The sequence below is a fragment of the Anabrus simplex genome, chromosome 6 (assembly GCF_040414725.1).
Source record: "Anabrus simplex isolate iqAnaSimp1 chromosome 6, ASM4041472v1, whole genome shotgun sequence".
Lineage (NCBI taxonomy): Eukaryota > Metazoa > Arthropoda > Insecta > Orthoptera > Tettigoniidae > Anabrus > Anabrus simplex.
The window spans coordinates 2,228,369-2,249,188 of record NC_090270.1 but is presented as its reverse complement, the minus strand read 5'-3'; the positions used below and the strand labels follow the sequence as shown (position 1 = coordinate 2,249,188).

The following is a 20,820-nucleotide window of genomic DNA, read 5'->3' as shown; positions in this document are numbered from 1 at the left end:
CCTACAGGGGTCAAATAGAAAGACCTGCGTCTGGCGAGCCGAACCCGTCCTGGGATATCCCGGAACTAAAAGCCATACGACATTTCATTTCATTTCAGCTTCGTTAAGACTTGCATCCCTATGTCACTTTTCTTGGTATACAAAACATGTAATAAAATAGCATATAAACAATTGACTGAAGTCCTAAATTAGCTTCATTAAGCCTTGTGTCCCTATGTCACTTTCAAAACTTTGAAGTAAAATAACATTTAAAACAATGGACTGTAGTCCTAAATTAGCTTCATCAATCCTTGTGCCCCTATGTCACTTTTCTTGATACACAAAACTATGAAATACAGTAACATTTAAAAGAATAGACTGTAGCCTTAATTAGCTTCGTCAATGCTTGTGCCCCTATGTCACTTTTCTTGATACACAAAACTATGATATAAAATAGGGGTCTAACATTTAAAACAATAGACTGTAGACCTAAATTACCTTCATCAAGCCTTGTGCCCTGTGTCACTTTTCTTGATACACAAAATTATGAAATAAAGTAACATTGAAAACAATAGACTGTGCTCCTAAATTAGCTTCATCAATCCTTGTGCCCCTATGTCACTTTTCTTGATGATACACAAAGGTATGTAATAAAATAACACTTACAACAATAGACTGTAGACCTTAATTAGCTTCATCAATCCTTGTGCCCCTATGTCACTTTTCTTGATACAAAAACAATGAAAAATTTAGGGGTCAGACATTTAAAACAATAGACTGAGCTCCTAAATTAGCTTCATCAAGCCTTTGGCCCCTAGGTCACTTTTCTTGACACACAAAAGTATGAAATAAAATAGGGGTCGAACGTTTAAAACAATAGACTGTGCTCCTAAATTAGCATCATCAAGCCTTGTGCCCGTATGTCACTTTTCTTGATGTTATACAGAGGTATGAAATAAAATAACATTTAAAACAATAGACTGTAATCCTTAATTAGCTTAATCAATCCTTGTGCCCCTATGTCACTTTCCTTGATACACAAAGCTATGAAATAAAATAGGTGTCTCTTATTTAAACAATGGACAATAGACCTAAATTAGCTTCATCAATCCTTGTGCCTTATGTCACTTTTCTTGATGATACACAAAAGTATGAAATAAAATATCATTTAAAACATTAGACTGTAGACGTAAATTAGCTTCATCAAGCCTTGTGCTCTATGTCACTTTTATTGATGATACCCAAAACTATTGAAATAAAATAACATTTAAAACTATGAACTGTAAACATAAAGTAGCTTCATCAACCCTTGTGCCCCTATGTCACTTTTCTTGATACACAAAACTATGAAATGAAGTAACATTTAAAACAATAGACTGTAGTCATAAATTAGCTTCATCAAGCCTGTGTGCCTATGTAACTTTTCTTGATATTCAAAAGTGTGAAATAAAATAACATTTAAAACAATAGACTGTTGTCCTAAATTAGCTTCATCTAGCCTTGTGCCCTATGTCACTTACCTTGATACACAAAACTATGAAATAAAATAGCATTTAAAACATTAGACTGTAGATGTAAATTAGCTTCATCAATCCTTGTGCCCCTATGTCACTTTTCTTGATGATACAGAAAACTGTGAAATAAAGTAACATTTAAAACAATGGACTGTAGTCCAAAATTAGCTTCATCAATCATTGTGCCTGTATGTCACTTTTCTTGATGATACACAAAATAATGAAACAATATAACAGTTAAAACAATGGATTCTATTCCTAAATTAGCTTCATCAAGCCTTGTGGCCCTATGTCACTTTTCTTGTTACACAAAACTATGAAATAAAATAACATTTAGAACAATAGACTGAAGTCGTAAATTAGCTTCATCAATCCATGTGTCCCTATGTCACTTTCTTGATGATACACAAAACTGTGAAATAAAATAACATTTAAAACAATTGGCTGTAGTCCTATATTAGCTTCATCAATCCTTTTGTCTCTATGCTATTTTTCTGGATACACAAAACTAAGTTAACTAATGAAAAAGTTCCACCTGATCGATACTTTTCTCTTTTATTATTTAGCCTTCGGCTAAATTTTTGTCTTTAAAACTTACAGTACATGTTTCGATTGCTTAGCAATCATCATCAGCTGTTTCACATAATACTTAGGTGAAAATTATCATAAAACAATTTCATATTTATGATTAAAAATTATGTTAGTAAGGAACAATTAGGGGGGGGGGGGGGGGGAATTGTTAGTTAAAGATTAAAAACTTATACAAATTAAAAAACTATTTTAAAAATTAAAACGTCTTTGGTTTCATTCTATGTCACTGCACTGGTTATTTATTTAATTCGACGGTTTTTAGCATGATGCTCTTGCAAACTTGTCTTGGTTGTATAATGTTCCTTCTTTTGCTAGACCTTTCTTGTTTGTATCTCGTTACTGTCCGGTGGTTGTTGGTCGAATTTTTCAGGTTTCATTAAGTTGGATAGTTTGGAGTATGGCATGCAACCGGCGGAAAAATGCGTGTGTTAATTAAAATTAATTTGTATAACAGAACAATTGGATAGGGGTAAGTTAAAAAAAAAATTGTTACCGTTTCAATTTATTTAAAATGCAAACAATTTCTTTAGGCAATACAGCCCCAGGTAATTTTAATTAACAGACGCATTTTCCGAACATGTACTGCATACGACTGTCCTAGGATACATAGGATAGTCTGGTAGAAGTTTTGCTATAAGGTACAAAGAACATGTTAATGCAGTTAAACATAAAAGATATTCGGCAATGGGAGAACATATGATTGAAATGAATCATAAATTTACAGACATTTCCAATGACATGAAATTATTACATTCGGCCAAAGAGGAAAAATTAATGAATGTTTTGGAAAATTTAGAAATTTACCTTGCACAAAAAAAAAAAAAAAAAAAAAAAAAATCAATCAAGTTTAAAGGAGAGAAGTGCAGGAGATAACCCACTGTATAGACTAGCATAAGATCATTTAAGGAGCAAAACTAAGAAAAACTTGAAGATCCTAAACTCATTCAGTTCAACCAAAATTTTATGTATTGATCATTTTTATATTTCTTTTTACTCTTTGATATGGTGTATTAGGACAATACTTCTTTAAATTGTAAAACAAAAGATTGTGTGATAGTGTTTTGTTCTTTGGTCTGACCACTGAGGAAGGGAATGGTTGAGATTTCCTGAAACATGTTTGGTTTATTGTCGTATCCCGGCCAACAGGTGAGACGCCGAGCGGTGAGTGGAATCACCTGATGGCTAACAACAGTACTAAAAACGAAAGGGATATAAGATGGTAATTTATAGGCGTTAGGTAAGTTGGTTGTTAAGAGTTGAAACTCATATGATTTCCCATATATGTGCGTATATTGACAGATGATGTACAAAGAATATACACGTACAATTGAAGTCGGTCACGTATTGTGACGTACTGGAACTAGCCTTCCTCAGAACGGCTACTCCAAGTAAATGCAAGTGTACTCTAAAGCATTAGAGTACCACTGAAATGCTAAGCGATGTTAAAAACAGAGTATCGTGGAGTCTCACAGAGATTCCTCAAGCTTTAAGTTGCCAACTACGATAAAACCCAGAAGAACTAGGGCTTAAGCCGAGAATCAAAGTATGAATGGTGAATACCAAGTGTTAGCACCACCGTTCAACCTGATCTACTAAGAAATATTCTAAGTAGCGAGACCGCTTGGAGAATTGATCGCAATTCTCTAACGTGAGCGGAAGGCAAGGCTCCCAAAGCGAAGACTAATGCAATAAGACGCTTGTTCCTTCAGTTACATACGTATTTAAAGGGACTAGCAATATGATATGAGGGTCTCCCCTCCTCTCAGATAAGCCTTACTGGCTTACTATTGGTGCTACCACCTCCCCCATGTATCTCAAATCCCACACTATGCACGTGGCAATATTTATTAACATGAACTTGACTTCTCGCCCTTAAACCTATGCTCATAAAATAACTCCCCCATTTCTAATACTTGTCATCATAAACATGACACTGCGTCCCGTTTCACTTAATTGGGTCGCCCATTAATTTTAAGTATGGTATCCTTCAAACTACCCCCTTTTCTTGCCATCTCCAGACGACAGGACATGACTTTTTAGATTTGTCCGTATCGACTTCCTCGTGAGACCTCTTGACCTCACACAACTCTGTTTTTAACTGTCATTCTATATCACCCCCAACACATGGCTGCTCAGACAGCAAGGCCAATGGATTGAGTTACCAAAATAATCACTATGTATTACTTATGTGCTGCTGCTTGATGAAGGTTCGTGTCCCTGGACATGACATTATTAAATAGTTTTTCTTTCATTTAATGAGTGTATTGATCAAGGCGGATTCAAATAAACTATTTTAAATAGTTACATTATACATTCAGACTAGTCAATACGGACCAAACACAATATTAACCTATTATGGTTAAGTTTATTAACAGCGTTCCAATGCGCAGACCTACATTTCTCATCCTCTGACTAGCCTCGCTCCTTGCCACGTTCTTTAGTCATGTGACAGGCAGTCTGTGTTCGCTCGCTCCATAAGCCGGAAGTGTTCCATCTGATCTGGTATATTATTGCGACTGTTCCCGTTGCGATTGGTGTTTCAAAGAGATGATGCAAACACTTGCTGTTCTGTAAGTAGTTAAATTATTTGTTTACCCTAAATTTGGTGTAATTTCCCATGTAAGCATGTAGATAGTGCAGTATAAGCCCGGTGCCGCAAAGGCATGTTGTGACTACTTACGTCCCAATTTATCTTTATTTTACATTTACCGTACATTATGGCCAGTAGGAAGGAACATTTTAATTCAGACAGAGGATGTCCAACGACTGTTACTGGATGAAGATGATGATGCATTACATGAGAATTTTGAAGACGAAAGTGACACAAACAGTGACGATCTTCTGGAATCAAGAGCTGGTGACTCGGAAACAGAACAAGAAGATGACAACGGTGATGCTGATGAACAAGGAGCTTTAGAGGCCAGTGTTAATTAGGCTATTAAGAAGGGAAAGACAAGACAAAATGGTGTACGGTGCCGCCATCCCAACGTGTCCACGCCAGGAAGCACAATCTCGTATGACATCTACCTGGAGTTATAGGACAAGCAAGGCAAGCTAAATCACCGCAGTGTTTATTTGCGGAGGAAATAATAGACACTATTGTAACTTATACAAATCAATACATGGACTACATGAAACAAAATTTTACTCGTGAAAGGAATGCTGAGCTTACAGACCAATGGCATTAAACTCGCACATGTAAGGCGGCAAACAAATTACGTCATGCCCATGTGACCTTAAAAGTTCGTCAATCCGTAAGATTTTCTCGGGACCTTTATTAATTTCAATTGAATGGAAGAGTTCCAATTTTCTCATGTCCTCACTGTATGGCACGTTGTTCCTTTCTAGTCAGCTTTTCATTTCTTTCTTAACAGCATACCTCCTGGGGGGTTTGTTCTGTTGCAAACAATGATACGAAGCATTATCTAACACTATAATGCTGTTCTTAGGGAGGTTAGGCAACAGGTTCTCACGAATCCACTTCTCAAAATTCTCTGCGTTCATCTGGCCATGATAATCTCCTGATGATTTCCCGGCCTTAAAAGTAAACAACGCTCCTTCCAGGAACCCATCTTCACATCCCGCGTGTACAATTGAGTACCTCCGTGGAATAACGTTGGATGTAACACTTGGACAATTTTTCAGGAGACAAAAAAAACAATTTTAGGGTACTAAAACATAAAATATGTTGATGGAAATATTAAGACAAATTGCAAGCCAGACAATATACTTCCATGACGCATTATATTTTCTCCTTTTTTTTTTTTTTTATAGTTCCGTTTGGGCCTGCTATGGACCACGTGGTTCTTATCTCTAGCAGCTTTCTTCTTTGACCAGTACTCCTTCATTCTTGCTCTGTGAATGTCTTTTCGCTCCCGAGTCCATTTCACACCTCCTCCCGGACATGCTGTTTTCTGTTAGTGACTGGAGAGAGTTTGATGTTCTGATCAACGTTCTGTACCTATTCCTGTCATAAATTTCACTGGGAGCAATGTCCAATTCTTGAAGGTCTTTTCTGACGAGTCTTGCCCACTTCGCATTCGTCGCTTTCCCTCTAGAGATGGTGTGGATGATTCTGGAGGTGAGCCTCTGATTGTCCATTCTCATGACATGACCATAGAAGTTCAATCTCCTCTTCCTCATAGATGTTGTAATGCTCTCCAATTGTTGGTACAGTTCGTTGTTGTGCCTGATTCTGTATTTGCCTTCTTTAATAGGGCCCATGATTTTTCTCAGGATCTTCCTTTCCTTCAGCTCCAGTTTTCTAAGTTGCCCTTTTCTTATCATGTTTAGGCATTCTGAGGCGTATAGTACTGACAGTCTCACTACAGTAGTGTAATGCCTGATTTTGAGGTTAAGGGAGAGGGATTTGGATTTGTACATACTCTTACATAGGTGGTAGGCATTTTCCAATTTGATGCATCTGCTGTTCATGTTTGGGGTTATTCTCTATTTGAAGGAGTTAGTCCTTTGTACTGTTTTGTCCCCCAGTGGGATTGATTTGGGTGCATCTTTGATGTTGGTGATAAACTGTGTTTTGTTGATGGCGATCTTCAGCCCTACTTTAGCTGCTATGTGGTCGAGAGAGGATAGTTGATGGATAGCTTCCTCCACACTGGATGCCAGGAGTGTAAGGTCGTCTGCGAAGGCTAAACGGTTGACTGTTAACTTGTCTTTCTTGTAGCCAATTCTCAATTCAGAGTCACCCTTTAGCATTTTCGTCCACTCACGAATGACTTTTTCAAGTAGGCAATTAAAGAGGATTGGAGATAGGCCATCCCCTTGTCTAAACCTGTTTTGATCTCAAATCTCTGGGACAGTTCCCCTCTGAATTTGATTCTGGCTGTAGTGTTGGTAAGAGTTGCTTTCACTAGATTCAAGGTTTTCTTATCTAGTCCCAGTTCAGCAAGTGCCTGGAAGAGTGACTCTCTATCTACTGAATCGTAGGCCTTCTGAAAGTCAACAAATGTTGCCACGTAGGGTGAGGCGCTTAGGTTTTTGTAAGTGATGATGGTTTTGAGGTTCAGGATTTGTTCGGCGCATGATCTTGACTTGCGAAACCCAGCCTGGTACTCTCCGATGCAGGAGTCTAGTTGAGCCTCTACTCTTGTGAGTAATACTTTGGAGAGTATGTTGTACGTCAGTGATACAAGGGAAATCCCTCTGTAGTTGTTGAGATCTGATTTGTCGCCTTTTTTGTGTGACGGGTGGATGATAGCTGAGGTCCAGTCGCTAGGTAATGCTTCTGTCACCCAGATGTTTGATATGATTTCATGGGTACTTTGGATTGACTCCTCATCAGCGTATTTCCAGAGCTCTGCTATGATTCCACCTCGCCCGCTGCTTTGTTACATTTCAATTCTGAAATGGCTTTCTGGATCTCCCCCTTTGTTGGTGGGAGAGAGTCCGACTTAGTAACATTCTGAGGTTCGAAATGCAGTTTCTTCTTGGGTTGCTTTGAATGTAGAAGGTTGTTGAAATACTCTGCTAGAACTGTGGTGCACTCTTCATTGTTCATTTTCAGCTTTCCGTCAGCTCCCCGAAGGTGAAGTGTTGGGGCTGAGTAGGGTGTTGAGATTTAAAAGTTTGGTAGAAGTCTCTAGTGTTGTTTCTTTGAAAATCCCTCTCTGCTTGTTCAATGATATTTTTATTGTACTGCCTCTTGGTGTTCCTGATAATTTTAGTAGCAGTTTTCCTAACTTCTAAGAAGTTTTTATGGTTTTCCAGACTTTTGTAACGGTTCCATTTTAGCCATGCTTGCTTTCTCTCTTCTATTGCTTTGTCACAAGTAGTTGTCCACCATGGATGTTTGTTCTTTCTGACTGCCGGAATGGTGGTTGTCGCTGCATCTATTAGTGCCTTCTGTAGTTGGGGCCAATCTTTTTTTTCTTTGTTTTTAGCCAGGGTCTCGGTGAAGTTATTGTTATCTTTCAGCTTGGCTGGATTGAACCTTGGAATTCGCGACTTGATACAGTGGTTTTCTCTGCTTCTTTTAAGGGGGATGAAATTGGTTTTGATCAAAGAAAGATAGTGGACTGAATCAGTGTTTGCACTTCTCAATACTTTGACATTCAGCACTTCTTTGCTTTACAGTGGAAGAAAGTTGGATGTGATAAAGAGTCCTATTATAGCCTATATAAATTTGAGAGTGGAAGAACGTTGGATGTAGCATAACATGCATTTTAAGCATTCCACAACCACTCATTTTCACACTGTCTTAATAATTTATTAAAACATAACAATGGACCATTTACAATGTACAGAATTTAGCAACAAATGAGTATGCGTTACAATAATGTTTGTCTTCTCATTCGCATATGCCTTCCTCTGGTTGACTCAGTTTTGGTGCGTCTGATGCAGGCAAGGAGTAATGAAAGTCTCTGTATTTCGGTTCCAGAAGGGGACACATGTTCACAAGGTGATGCTTTTTGTCAGAAGTAATAGGAAGAGGAGCTTTATAGATTGGCGGGAAGTTTTTGCGAGAGGTGGTAACTTCTTTCCAAACTTGGTTATTACATAATGTGACCATGGTTGAAGAACATTGTGGCTCTTTCTAACCCTGATGGTGTGTGGGTCATCACTGGAGATCTGGAGCCACATATTCTGGGTAATTTTAAGGTTCGGATCCCTTTTTATGTTTCTATCAATAGACGAAAAATCTTTAAAATCATTCTGTTCCATTTCTACGACTTCAAACAATCTAGTAACACCAGCATGTGCAATAACTTATTTCTATTCCTCTGGAACCATAACACTAGATGCTTTCTTTGCCCTCTCAATTAGGGCAAAATCCTTATCACAGGGAAGAAAACTATGGCCAAAACATAAAAATGTTTGTTCAACTCTAGAAAAGGACCCTGAATTAACAAAAACTGATATAGGCCTATTAATTTCCAATTATTATTTTGCTTAACACACCAATTAGACCATACAATAAGACTTCTTTCTTCAGAAAGTGGTAGTTTTGAGAAATTATTTGTAATGTAATGATACATGTATGAGGCGCTTCTACAGAATCCCTTCTGGCAATACACTCATGCCAAAGATGCATTGTTGCTTGGTTTCTTCCCATGTCGTGAATAGCAAGGTTATAACAGGAGAGTTGCCACTGATAAAAAAAAGCACTGCTGTGCCTAAGATCTGGACAAAACAACACCTGCTCCATATCCTTACATAACACAACATAACTGGGGTTTGTCTTTGATTTTTCAATGTCAGATTTGAGGTACGCATATGTACTATCTGCCCTTGCATGGTGGAGGTCACTTTCAACTTGTATCTCCTGCCTCGCTTTTTATTTTCTGCTGCTTGAAGGTTAACAAAAAGTTTGTCACATACTCTGCGGAGGTTAAATTCAAAACGAAAAAGATCTTTGAATTTGTGCTTACCAGCATCTATATCAGGGAACTCTTCTTTAAACATTTCTGCTAATTTTGAAACATTCAGCTTGGGATCTAAATATTCAGTTGCAGTTTTCTTTCAGCTAGGCTGGCGTGGAAGTCTGTTAATGAATTCCCTAATTTTATATTTTGTTGTGTTTGAGTTATTCATGTGATCTGTTATGATGACGACCACGTTGGTCCTCTAATGTTCTGTCTGCATTTTTCAATTTACCTTGCAAAATTTGTACCCTTCTAAAAGATATCTGATATGTGTCACAAAATGTTTTTTGGCACACTCACTGCCCACTTTCACGTAATAAGAAAATGACGCCTTATGACTTGATGTTGCACCTGACTTCCCAGGGCTCCTTCTACTGGGTTCACTTATACTCATATGATCACTCAGGAATACAGTCTGGTCATTGTAATCTTTATGGTAGAAGTTGTCGAACTCTTGCATCTTCTTATCAACATCCATAAATTTACATGCATATCTGGAGCACTTATTGGCGCAAACTTGATCCTACAAAGACAGGAGAAAGTGAATAACTAATAAACCCTACCATTCTTGAAAGTTTTAAAAATTACTTGTCAGTAAAATATTTTCATGTTACTTATTAATACTGTATTTTACCCAGTTACAAGACTGCCTTAACATCAAAATTAGTCTATATCTAATAAATTTCTCTTTAAATCATTTAGAAACCAGTAGAAATAAGAAATGAAGTGGCTGAATATACAAAAATTGGTTATAGCCAATATACCTGCAATATATTCATATAAAATTCAGCAACAGTAACATCCAACGTTTTTCCACTTACCTCAAATGAAGGTCTTTTCTCTTGGACAATGTTTCCTTTCCGATTGGAATACCCACTTTTCCTTGCAATCGTCCTAGCATTATCTTTCCATTTAATGAAATTCAGCTTACGTTTTCTTGAGTTATTCATATTTTTAAGAGCTGATGGTGACAGCTTAGAACAGGATGCATCCGCCATCTTGCACGACATCCAACGTTCTTCCAGGGTAGCCAACTTTCGTGATCAAAATAAAGTGTGTTTTAAAAGGAAATTTCTCTTAGACTACTTGCTATCTTATGGAAGGAGTAACAACCGACATTATTTCACTGGAACCTCAATTCAGACCAAAATGTCACATCCAACGTTATTCCACGGAGGTACTCATATTAAGTGGTTCGATGAGCTTCTGTTGCAAACCATCACTCTCATTTTTGTTCCGTATTGAAAACAGCGATCTCACTTAGTTTACAAAATGAGTATATTAATTAATATATTTGAGTATATTAATTAAATATTAATTAATATACTCATTTTGTAAACTAAGTGAGAGCTTCTGTTGGTCATAACATCAGATTGATTGTCACTTTGCCAACACTTATTAAATGTTAAATTATTATCTTCCCATGTTTCATCTATATAAACAATGGAACAATTATCTCTTCTGTAACGCTGCATAGCTCTTAAATACCTACAGCGCCAACTGACAATGTTTGGGAGCTCCACTAAAATTTTTCTGAAATTCTGACACTTCTTCCACTTAAATCCCATATCTCTTAAAATTTGCCTCAAGGTATGAATGCCCCATGGAAATTTGATTTTCTCCTTGATGGCACTCAAAAGCTTGGGGCATGTAGGCACTTTCTTCTAGACTATATAAAAGTCTTGAATTCTCTTATTACCCCTCTATTAAACCCATCACACTGCACTTTTCTTTCTTTGGGCTGTGGGCGATGCTTCCCTGGTGTTGAAAGTGACGTATCGCCAGCCGGTGTACTTTCCTTGCGAATTTTACTTACTCACTGTGCTGACTGAAATGCCTGTGTAATTAGATACACACAAATTAGTTTGCCTCAGTAAGTGTTTCAGTTGCCCTTCTCGTGCCTCTTCATCAATTTCTTGGATAATGTGTCTGATAACCTCCCTAGCTTTGCTGTGGATAGTCTTTCCTTTCTTCTGGCAGTGTTCCATAATAGTAATACAAAGTAGCACTATAATAACAAATGTTTTATAACACAGTTATGTAAGCCTCAATATATAAATCGCTGTTCAACGCCTACAACACACAGACAAGATCAATGCTACTGAACTCTTCGACTGGCCACTTGTATCATCAAAGGAAGACTGGCTGCTGGCTGGCTGGCTGACGATACTTTTAGGAAGAGCCATAGCCAAGATTACAGAGAGAGAAAGCTGCTCCCCCGTGTCCCACCTCATGTCGCGCTAGTCTTCTCTTGAGCTCGCATCTATACTTACAATTTTGCTGGAAACATATTAAATAAAAATATGATTCAAGGCATGTTTGGCATATCGCCATCTGAAAATCAGTTTAACCAGGATCAACCTGCATCACCATTTCTTCTTGCTTCTTACAAATTTCAATTTTTGCGTTCATCAGCACAGCAAGGGAGTAGCTTCCCTTTTTAACGACCAACAAATAACAACTGCCACTCAAGTAATTGTCGGACTACATATGAGTTGACAATCAACGATATAAGTTTCCAAGTACGTGGCTAGGAGGCTCCACCGTACAGGCAGGCATGCAGAGATCAGCGCTGACAGCATACAACTGTACTATTAGGAAAACATGGTAACTTTATAATTTTATTAATAACCCGCAGACAGTTCACGTAGACGGAATCATGCATAATAATGTTCCTTGTGACATTTTCTAAGTATGCTGGGTTGCCAAACACATCCAAATTTAGTAAAATACGTCATCGCGGGGATGTAGGCAGTCTAAAAATTTCCGTTTATAATTTCCAGGAAAGGCTGAATTTTGAAAAGCTTTTTAGGTCCCATGTAGAATTATCAACAAAATGTAAATATTGCAAGATGAGTTCAAACCTGTAGGGGTTTCTGAAAATCCATCCCTGGTGAAGTAGCCCTTTAGGGTGGTGTTCTGTCCCCACAAACATTACAAGCCCCAAAGAGCTGCCGCGTACCTATTTGTTTCTCGAACAAAAAAATAGCAAAAAGCATCTAAAATAAATGCGAAATGCTTTCTTGTACCTTGCACACCCGTGAAGGAGATCTTTTGAGTGCTCTTGATGACACCTACCTCTCGTCACAACCACTGAACAAGGGACGAAGCTATTTCTTCTTCATCTGTGCTGTCTGTCACTTCTTTAGCAACCTCTTGCTATGCAGTCACTGTTGGTATCACTACCGAAAATATCAATTCCCGATATATCACTTCTGCTACTGTCATCTATCAAACCAATAATCTCCGTGCCCGTAAGAGATTGAGACGGCCCAGCCATTGCCGTATGACTGAGTATCCTCTAGCCTGCGAAGCAAAAAATATCTGTGTAGTATTTGCTTTCGGTGCTTCCCCTTCATAGGTGGCGAGAATTTCAAGTTAGATATAGTTCACAAAATATTCTCGAGATGGCACGTTCTATTCCTTATCGATATGATTCAAAAGAAACGGATATTGAAACAGAGTTGGCATGAAAGTACGTAACTTCTCGATTCATAATGTGAAAAAAAATTCCGCGAAGCAGCAGTGTTTTGGGACTAATAGGCATTCTAACTTCCGCCTGTACTGGCCGTTTGCGGTACGTCGAACTGGCCTGAGTGGTTAAAAGATGTGGAAGTAAAAGAAATATTCCAGGATAAACAGAAACACATACCAAGAACTGAAGTGGAATGGAATGGAGAGTGCTTGTTGGAGAATAGCTGAAAGAATGAAGGACAGAAAGACCCCATGGTGGAATGAGATGGGTAAAGGGAGCAGTGAGAAATAAGAAGCATGGCAATTATGGAATAGGGATGAAACAGAAGAAAGTAACAGGGAATGAAAACAAGGTTCAAAAAAGTAGTAGTCAAGAAAATAAGAAAAGCTAGTACGGATGTAAACAAGAGTTGGAAGAGGTTGTGAATGAAAATCGACAGCCTGTTTCCGGTCATTCGACCTCTCATCACTGGGTTCCGTGGTTCAAATCCCGGTCACTCCATGTGAGATTTGTGCTGGACAAAGCGGAGGCGGGACAGGTTTTTCTCCAGGTGCTCCAGTTTTCCCCGTCATCTTTCATTCCAGCAACACTCTCCACTATCATTTCATTTCATCTGTCATTCATTAATCATTGACCAGAGGAGTGCAGCAGGCTTCGGCAGCTGGCACAATTCCTATGCTCGCTGCTAGATGGGGGCTTCAAGAGGTTGTGCATAGCAGGAAAAGGATGTTGTATGGACTTTTAAGAAGAGAAAAAAGCTTACCAAAGTCTGGGGATGGACGGGTGACTTCAATGAATGTGAGGAGAGTTCAAGAGGTGGAAACTGCTCTCCAGCAAATGAAAGCGGTCTACAATGGCTGTATAGGCTTGTTAAGATGTTTGAGTAGGGAACGAGAAATCTTACTATTGAATACACAAATAAAAGCTATTCAACAGTAATAAGGAAACACTTGATATTATTTTTTTCCGACACAAGTGCACACTTTATGTTGTGTATACATGGGTACAGTGAAAGCTATTACCATTTCTGTAGACGAGTGGAGAGTATTAACGCACTGAACACTCCGTATTACTGCGGTGGTGCATGGGCTCCGGAAATCTCTGTTTTTACATACTGGCTTAGTTTTCAGCTTGTTGCACTGTCTGTTAGCTAGAGTCTGAACTATTTGCCATCATGTCATTGTTGTCATTCTGATATTTTTATCCACTTTTACGATCATTAACCTATGTGCACAAGTGATCTTGTGCGCGCTATGTGCCTGATGTGCCACGGGTTGACAGCCTCCTAGACTTCTCGCTTTTATACACCTCGATACAGATTATGATTTCCAAACAGTGTAGTTGCTGCATCTTTCTTTAAACCTATTTAACAAAATAATATTGGATATTCCCTGGAGCTCCATGGTGTGGCACATTCAGTTATGCAGAGAAACAGTGAATTGTGTATTTCTAATGATTAACAGCTAACAATAAACGAGGAGTAACCCTAAAGAGAAATCCGTGCATACTTGAACAGAATAACTACAAGAAAGGCACAAACATTGGCATTGATACTAACACAGTGCTTAGCCACAAACAGTATTGCTTTGAAAGGTATCACACCTTACAGACTACTAAGGAACCTATTGAGTACATGTTCGAAGTTTGAGGTCGATATCTTGAATACTTTTCGAGTTACAGTGGTTTGAAGTCAAATAAATATTTAAGTTTATTTATTCCACCTTTTCAATACATAAAAGAAGATAATGAATTAAATAAAATTATAGGGATATGTTTTGCCCTTTAATTATGGGCATCTTCAGCCTTAATCTCAAACTGAAAGTTGATTAATCGGGTACCTGATTGTAATTAACTTACATTTGAATGTGAAGGAAATGTTGGAAATGTGCGAAATGGTTGACAATAGTTACGAAATTCTTAATATCAGGCCGTAATAAAGTCTAAAATACAAATATTCGTAAAATTATACACTTTCTTGAATATAGTTAAGAAATTCTTGAAATGAGGCCTTAATGAAGTTTAAAATACAAGTAGTCATGAGTTTATACACTAGAGGAAACTTTTAGATCTTAAACAGATTGAATGTCATTATAATAATCACATTAAGTGGGGTTTGTAATAAATGTGAAGTGATAAAACTGTAGTTTTCTAGAAGCATGAGAGAAGAAGAGTGCTTGAAGGTAAGTTGCTGTGTTAAATGTTAGCAGGAAGGACCAGCTGTAGTCTCTTGTGTAGAGTCGTAAGGGAAGTTTGGATTGAATTCTGTAACAATAGGAGATTTATGTGTTAAAGAATGAATTTAAATGAAAGGAGAGTTTAAAGAGAAATCGAAGTGTGTAAAACCACTTACCTCTTTATTAACGTTGAAATTGGTTGATGTAAAGAAGATTCGGAGAGAAAACGTGTGTAATTTCATGTATTTTCAATTGTAATAGTATTAAATAGTTGCTATGGTAGCGTTGAAATGTCTGATATTTAAGTTACTAGTTTGTTTCTTGGGGGCTTGAACTATTCGGTCTGCATGGGATAGCAGCCTCCATTTGGGGCACGTCCTCACTGAATTAAAAGATGTGTAAAACATGACAGAACAGGTATGAAAACCTTTTCCAGTGGGACTTATAACAGTGTATTCTAAGGCATGAAAAACATCAGACAACAAACATGTAAACATTAGCACTGGGTTCCCTAAAGGTATCATTGTATAATTGCACATCACAGTCTATCTAAACCAAATGTTAATTGGAGGCTTATATTTTGGACCAGTGGCTTATTAGCCATTGTCTTCTGGTCACACTCTTCGACCATGAATTATTTGGAGGTTACACTCGGCCATGTGCTTTGGCTGTCTTGAGTCAAATCTTGAAGGTGGAAGTTTCAACATTTGCACCACCTCTGCATGCTTGAAGGTGCCAGTCGACTTCCTGAAGGATTTTAAATTTATCTTCGTTAGTAAGCAATTTTCTGAAAGACAGATATGCACCATGCTAGTCATCTTCACATATGGTATCTTCTTTTCTTCACTGAACACAGAATAAATTTCTAACTTCTGAATGGAATGTGAAATACAAGCAGAAACAAGCTTACTGTTATTATTTAGCAATGTCACTGCTAAACAACAAGCAAAATTGAACATTCAGGAATCTAACAGAGCAACTTTTGTGGAGTTCAGGAACAAGGCAACTTTCCCCATTCTGCCTCCTGTGGCCATGGCTCTTATCTGTGTTGGAAATCATGTTCCTTTCACAAAGGAGGACAAAGAACATTTTCAGGGCTAGGAAGAATGTAGTCGTACTAAGCGATAATAGGAAACATTTGTGACGCAGTATTTTTATATAGATCATATACGATGGGAATTGGAACTTTGAATTTATGATGCCCTAAGTGAGAAAACGTCTTGATGAGGAATGCACCAACGGGGTTTCACTGTATTTGGAAAGAAAAATTGGTACAGGTTGAAAAAGTATTTGAAAGGGTACTAGAAAAGTACATGAGAAGAAAGTTGGAAGGACATTAAGAAAAACTGGAAGATAAACACTAGACCACATCTTCACTATGAGGCAGTTCATGGGAAAGCATTAAGAATATGGAAGAGTATGATGATACATACTTTTATTAGAATAGGTGTAACCAGAACAAAAATATGCAAAGTGTTTGGAAAAAGAATTAAAGAATATTTGCAAGCAATGTACAGAAATCGTTGCAGCAATGTCCAGGCATGTAGGGAGGATGGAGTTGTTATTCCTAAAGCTTATGGATGAAGGACACAAAGGTAGCATATGTGGCAAGGAGCAGAGAGGAAGTATAAGGGCAAGATGAGTGAGATGATCAGACAATGGTGTTCACTAGAGGAGAAAGGCAAGGGAAAGCAGTTATAAAGGGATGAAACCTTGAAATTATTGAGAGCTTCATGTACTTGATGCAGGGCTGGATGTGGATTCAATAGTGAAATGAGTGTGAGAAACCTAGTGTAAAGAGGTGATGCCCAATATGCAGCAGATACCTTATCACTGACAAAAAGACAGGAGAACGCCAGTGAAGAAATGTGATATGTAAAACGACACACAGAGTCGGAGATGAGGATGTCAGGAAGAAAAGGCTTTAGGACAGATTGGAGAGAGACGAACGGAGATAGTTTGGTCATGTTAAGAGGATGGAAAAGGGAGGCCTAGACTAAGGTGGTTGAAAATGATCAAGAATAGTATAGTTAGAAGAAACTTTGACTGGAGCACAGTTCAGAAGAGACAGTGGTGGTTAATGGAAAGGTGCCATAAACCTGGTGGGAGCTGGATGATGTAGGTTATTTTTGTACAAAGTGTCCCAAATACTGATATTTTCCATTTGGAACAGGCATGAAAACTGAGTACAAAGCAAACCTTATGTACCACATGTATAGTTCTAGAAATACAACACTACTCACCATCAACCAGTCTTTGGGCTGTTTGTACACAAATACACTTCAAGGAAATACCCCTCAGCTAATGCGCTTACTCTCGACATGCACTATGGTTGAGAGTTGTTATGAATACTGTAATACCTGCACATAATTGCACTTTTCAAAACTACAACATTTTAAATTTATTCAAAACAAACCAAAAGTATCATTGAATTTTTGAACTTGAGGTGGTGCTGCAAGCAATACAGGAAGAGACTGAGCGTCCTGAAATGTGTAAGTCTCAGTGTCTGATTTGTATTATGTATTGTTTAAAGCAAATTTAATAGTTATTAATAGTGCGGTACACATTTACATTTTATGGAAGTTGATCACAATCTAAAATGTAGTCTACTGATGCAGAAGTTACAGAGGTCTGCTCCATATGTTCTTCTTGAAGAGACAGTCCCCACGAACGTCTTGAAACTCCTGAAGAACTAGAATCTTCCAGTCTTGGAGCCACTGCTAGCTTAGTTCTCGCTTACTAGTTAAGGCAGCTGTCTTGAACGGAGTCTGGTTGTATGATCGGAGTCAGTTGAGGGATGTTCCACCCTTCAACATTTTATGTAATGTGTATGATTTATACAAATGAAGATTAGTTTCGATTCTCTTGGAATCATCATCAGTTCAAACAAATGAAGGTATCAGGACTAACACACATTTTACATAGAATATGCCTTAAAAATACATAGTTATATGTCATAAAAACACATTGAATTTTAAATGATTTCCTTAGAGTCTGTCACAATAATTGAGCTTATATGCACAATTTTAACTAAAGTTTTAAAATATTATGTAAAAACTTGTGGTTGAGGATATTATAAAGTTCATATGAAGCTGTGAATGTAACCATAGATATAAACATATATCTTAAAATGCGAGCACTTGATTGGTTCATTTATTCGTAGTCGAACCGTCAAGTAGGTTAAAAATGCTTTTTAGAGTAGACATTTTAAGTGTGGCGAAAATCTTGTAAGTGCTGATGTTAAGACAGTCGGAGGTTGTAGAATTGGAATGTACCCAGTGTTTACTTATTTATGTACAAGGTTGCTGACGAGTTGGGGAAACATCCTTCATTGCTTGTAGTGGGTGACGCTGCTGATGTTGATGTTAAAAGTTACGTAATGTTATGTATGTAACAGTGTAGTCAGAAAAAGGTGGAGGTTCCCTTACTCCTCGCTCTTGTAATCCTGCCGCTAGGAAAGCTGGTGGTCTTCCTGATGTGAGGGCTATTTAACCACACAGGTGTGCAATGAGAAATGTGTAGGAGGTGATTGGCATTCAGTTCTTGTATTTTACAGTATGTATGTGTAATAAAGAGTAATATTTACTTTTGTTTATTTTCAGGTTTAAGAATGATCTGACAGTGTTGTGTGGGGCAGTGGTGACGTGTGAATGGGACAAAGTGCTGAGCGACTTTTGTATGCAAGTGGAAGTTTTTTGGAAGAAACTGCATTTCTATTCATATAGTAATGATGATATCTGTTCTTTCACACAATCTACTCTCTTGGTGAGAGTCCGACTGATTACATAATTCTTCAGTTTTTTATTTTTACCTGTAAATAAAATGAGTGAAGTTACCTTGTAGCCACCGGCCTTATTCCACAATACACAGGGTAAAACACTATTAGGCTACTAGTCCACTTATATGTTGTTTGTTACTGGAGGCCAACAAGTTCCATACTTTTTTAATAATGAAGTAATACTCCATTATCCACACTAAACTGTAAGGCCATTGGTTACAATAAATAACAAGTGTTGTATCTGACTTATAAAGTATTTTTAATAGTCGAAGTAGTTGGCAGGTAACAGATGTAGTGCTGATGGTTCAGAGAAGTCTTGCAATATACTGGGTCTTTATTTTATTATAATTGTGCAGAACCACCACTTTAGTCACAATGCACTTGTCTGCTGGCTTGTAAAATGTCTGGTGAGACTAAGACTCAACACAACCTGGCTTCTAAACACGTTTGCAGACACTCGGTACAAAACTTCCCGATGTTCTCCTGTAGGTCTTCATTGAAATGCATGCGTGTCTCTTCAGTAAACAGTTTACTTACTTTTTGAGCAGAAAAGAGTATACTACCTGTATGGTGACACATGACAGATTTAGAGGGGTTCCTTTCCACATCTCCTTGTTTTCTTTTTGTTAAGAAGAACCTTCTTCACCATATTATGACTGCATTGCTATTGGAAGATGGCCATGAGGAAATGTGTGACTGAATTGAAACCAGCACTCCATAGTGAAAACTTGTCACTTTTTGTACTAGAAATGTTCATTGCCAAACTAAATTCATCAACGCTAAAGCAATTGCAGCCTGGCACTTCTGCCTGCTTACCTTGCACAACTTTGAAGTAAAGGCCTGTCTTTTTTGAAAATGTTGTCCCACTTATGGGAATGACATTAGTTCTGGAATTTTTCCACAAAGCCGTGAGAGCAAAATTTGTTGTTACATGTGGACGTAACAAATGATGGCAACATTTAGGGGCAAGTATCTGTCCCTGGTAGCACTTCCGGATGAAAGTGGAGTGTAAACGATACAGAGCTGATCTCCTGAAAACATCTGTGAATTAAACTTGTTTTTCTTGTTGCTACATGTTAAATAAATATCACAGTTTAAGGATGACCATGAGTGAAATTTAACTGAAAAATTCATGTTTTGGTTTTGTGCCTTGGAAGGTCCCCACACCTTGCTCTATAAGAAATATGTTAATGTTGTCAATGTTGTCTTGGGGCTATGCATTTTAAAAGGTCGTGTGAGGATGACTAACGGGTATGTACGGTAATGTAGTGTATTTGTTGATTTTTAAAAGTTTATTTGAATCTCTTATTGGCCCATGTAGTGGGCAGTTTAAAATGAGTCATTGCATGTCCACTCCTTGAGTCAGTTTTATTGCTATGAGGTTGTCCATCAGCGTACAGAGAACAAAAGTTGCTATGGAAATACATGTCAGTTGCTTAAGTTTTGATTTATGTAAAAAATAAAGGGAAGAAGAAATACATTAAATATTTTAAGCTAAGACTGCAAGAGTAATCATTGCAGCTGTAAACCAAATACAAATTGTAAAGTGACATGGATGTTGAACCTATGGAATGTAATAAATATTGTTGCACAAAAATTTTTTTTTAGCAACTCAGGAATTAATTTAAGATAAAGACCATCTTGAGTAACTCAGAATTTTTTTTAGGATATGCTTATAAAATTTATATCAAAATCAAAACACATGATGCCCTCATAACTGATGTATTCTTTTCAATATCAAGATTATGACAAAACTGCTTCAAAGAACACAATAACAGTTGCTACTTTGAACAAACCAGTTTAGTTTTTGAGGGAAGGGAAGTGAAGGGGCCTCAAAGTTTAATTGGTTGGTAGATATGTTCAGCGCTTACCTGTAGGCTAATTATCTTCGTCTCCCTCCTCTATTAAAACAACACTGTTTAATTTT

The 20,820-nt window shown here is 37.6% G+C and overlaps 1 protein-coding gene across 3 annotated transcripts in view; it reads left to right on the top strand.

The window, feature by feature from the left end:
* Positions 1-18,957, top strand: part of lolal (lola like) — a 110,061-nt gene extending 91,104 nt beyond the window's left edge. For all 3 annotated transcript variants that reach the window (XM_067149681.2, XM_067149680.2, XM_067149682.2), the window contains exon 4: positions 18,718-18,957. The gene's annotated coding sequence lies outside the window, so the exon portion shown is untranslated. The remainder of the gene's footprint in view (positions 1-18,717) is intronic.
* Positions 18,958-20,820: the final 1,863 nt, after the last annotated feature.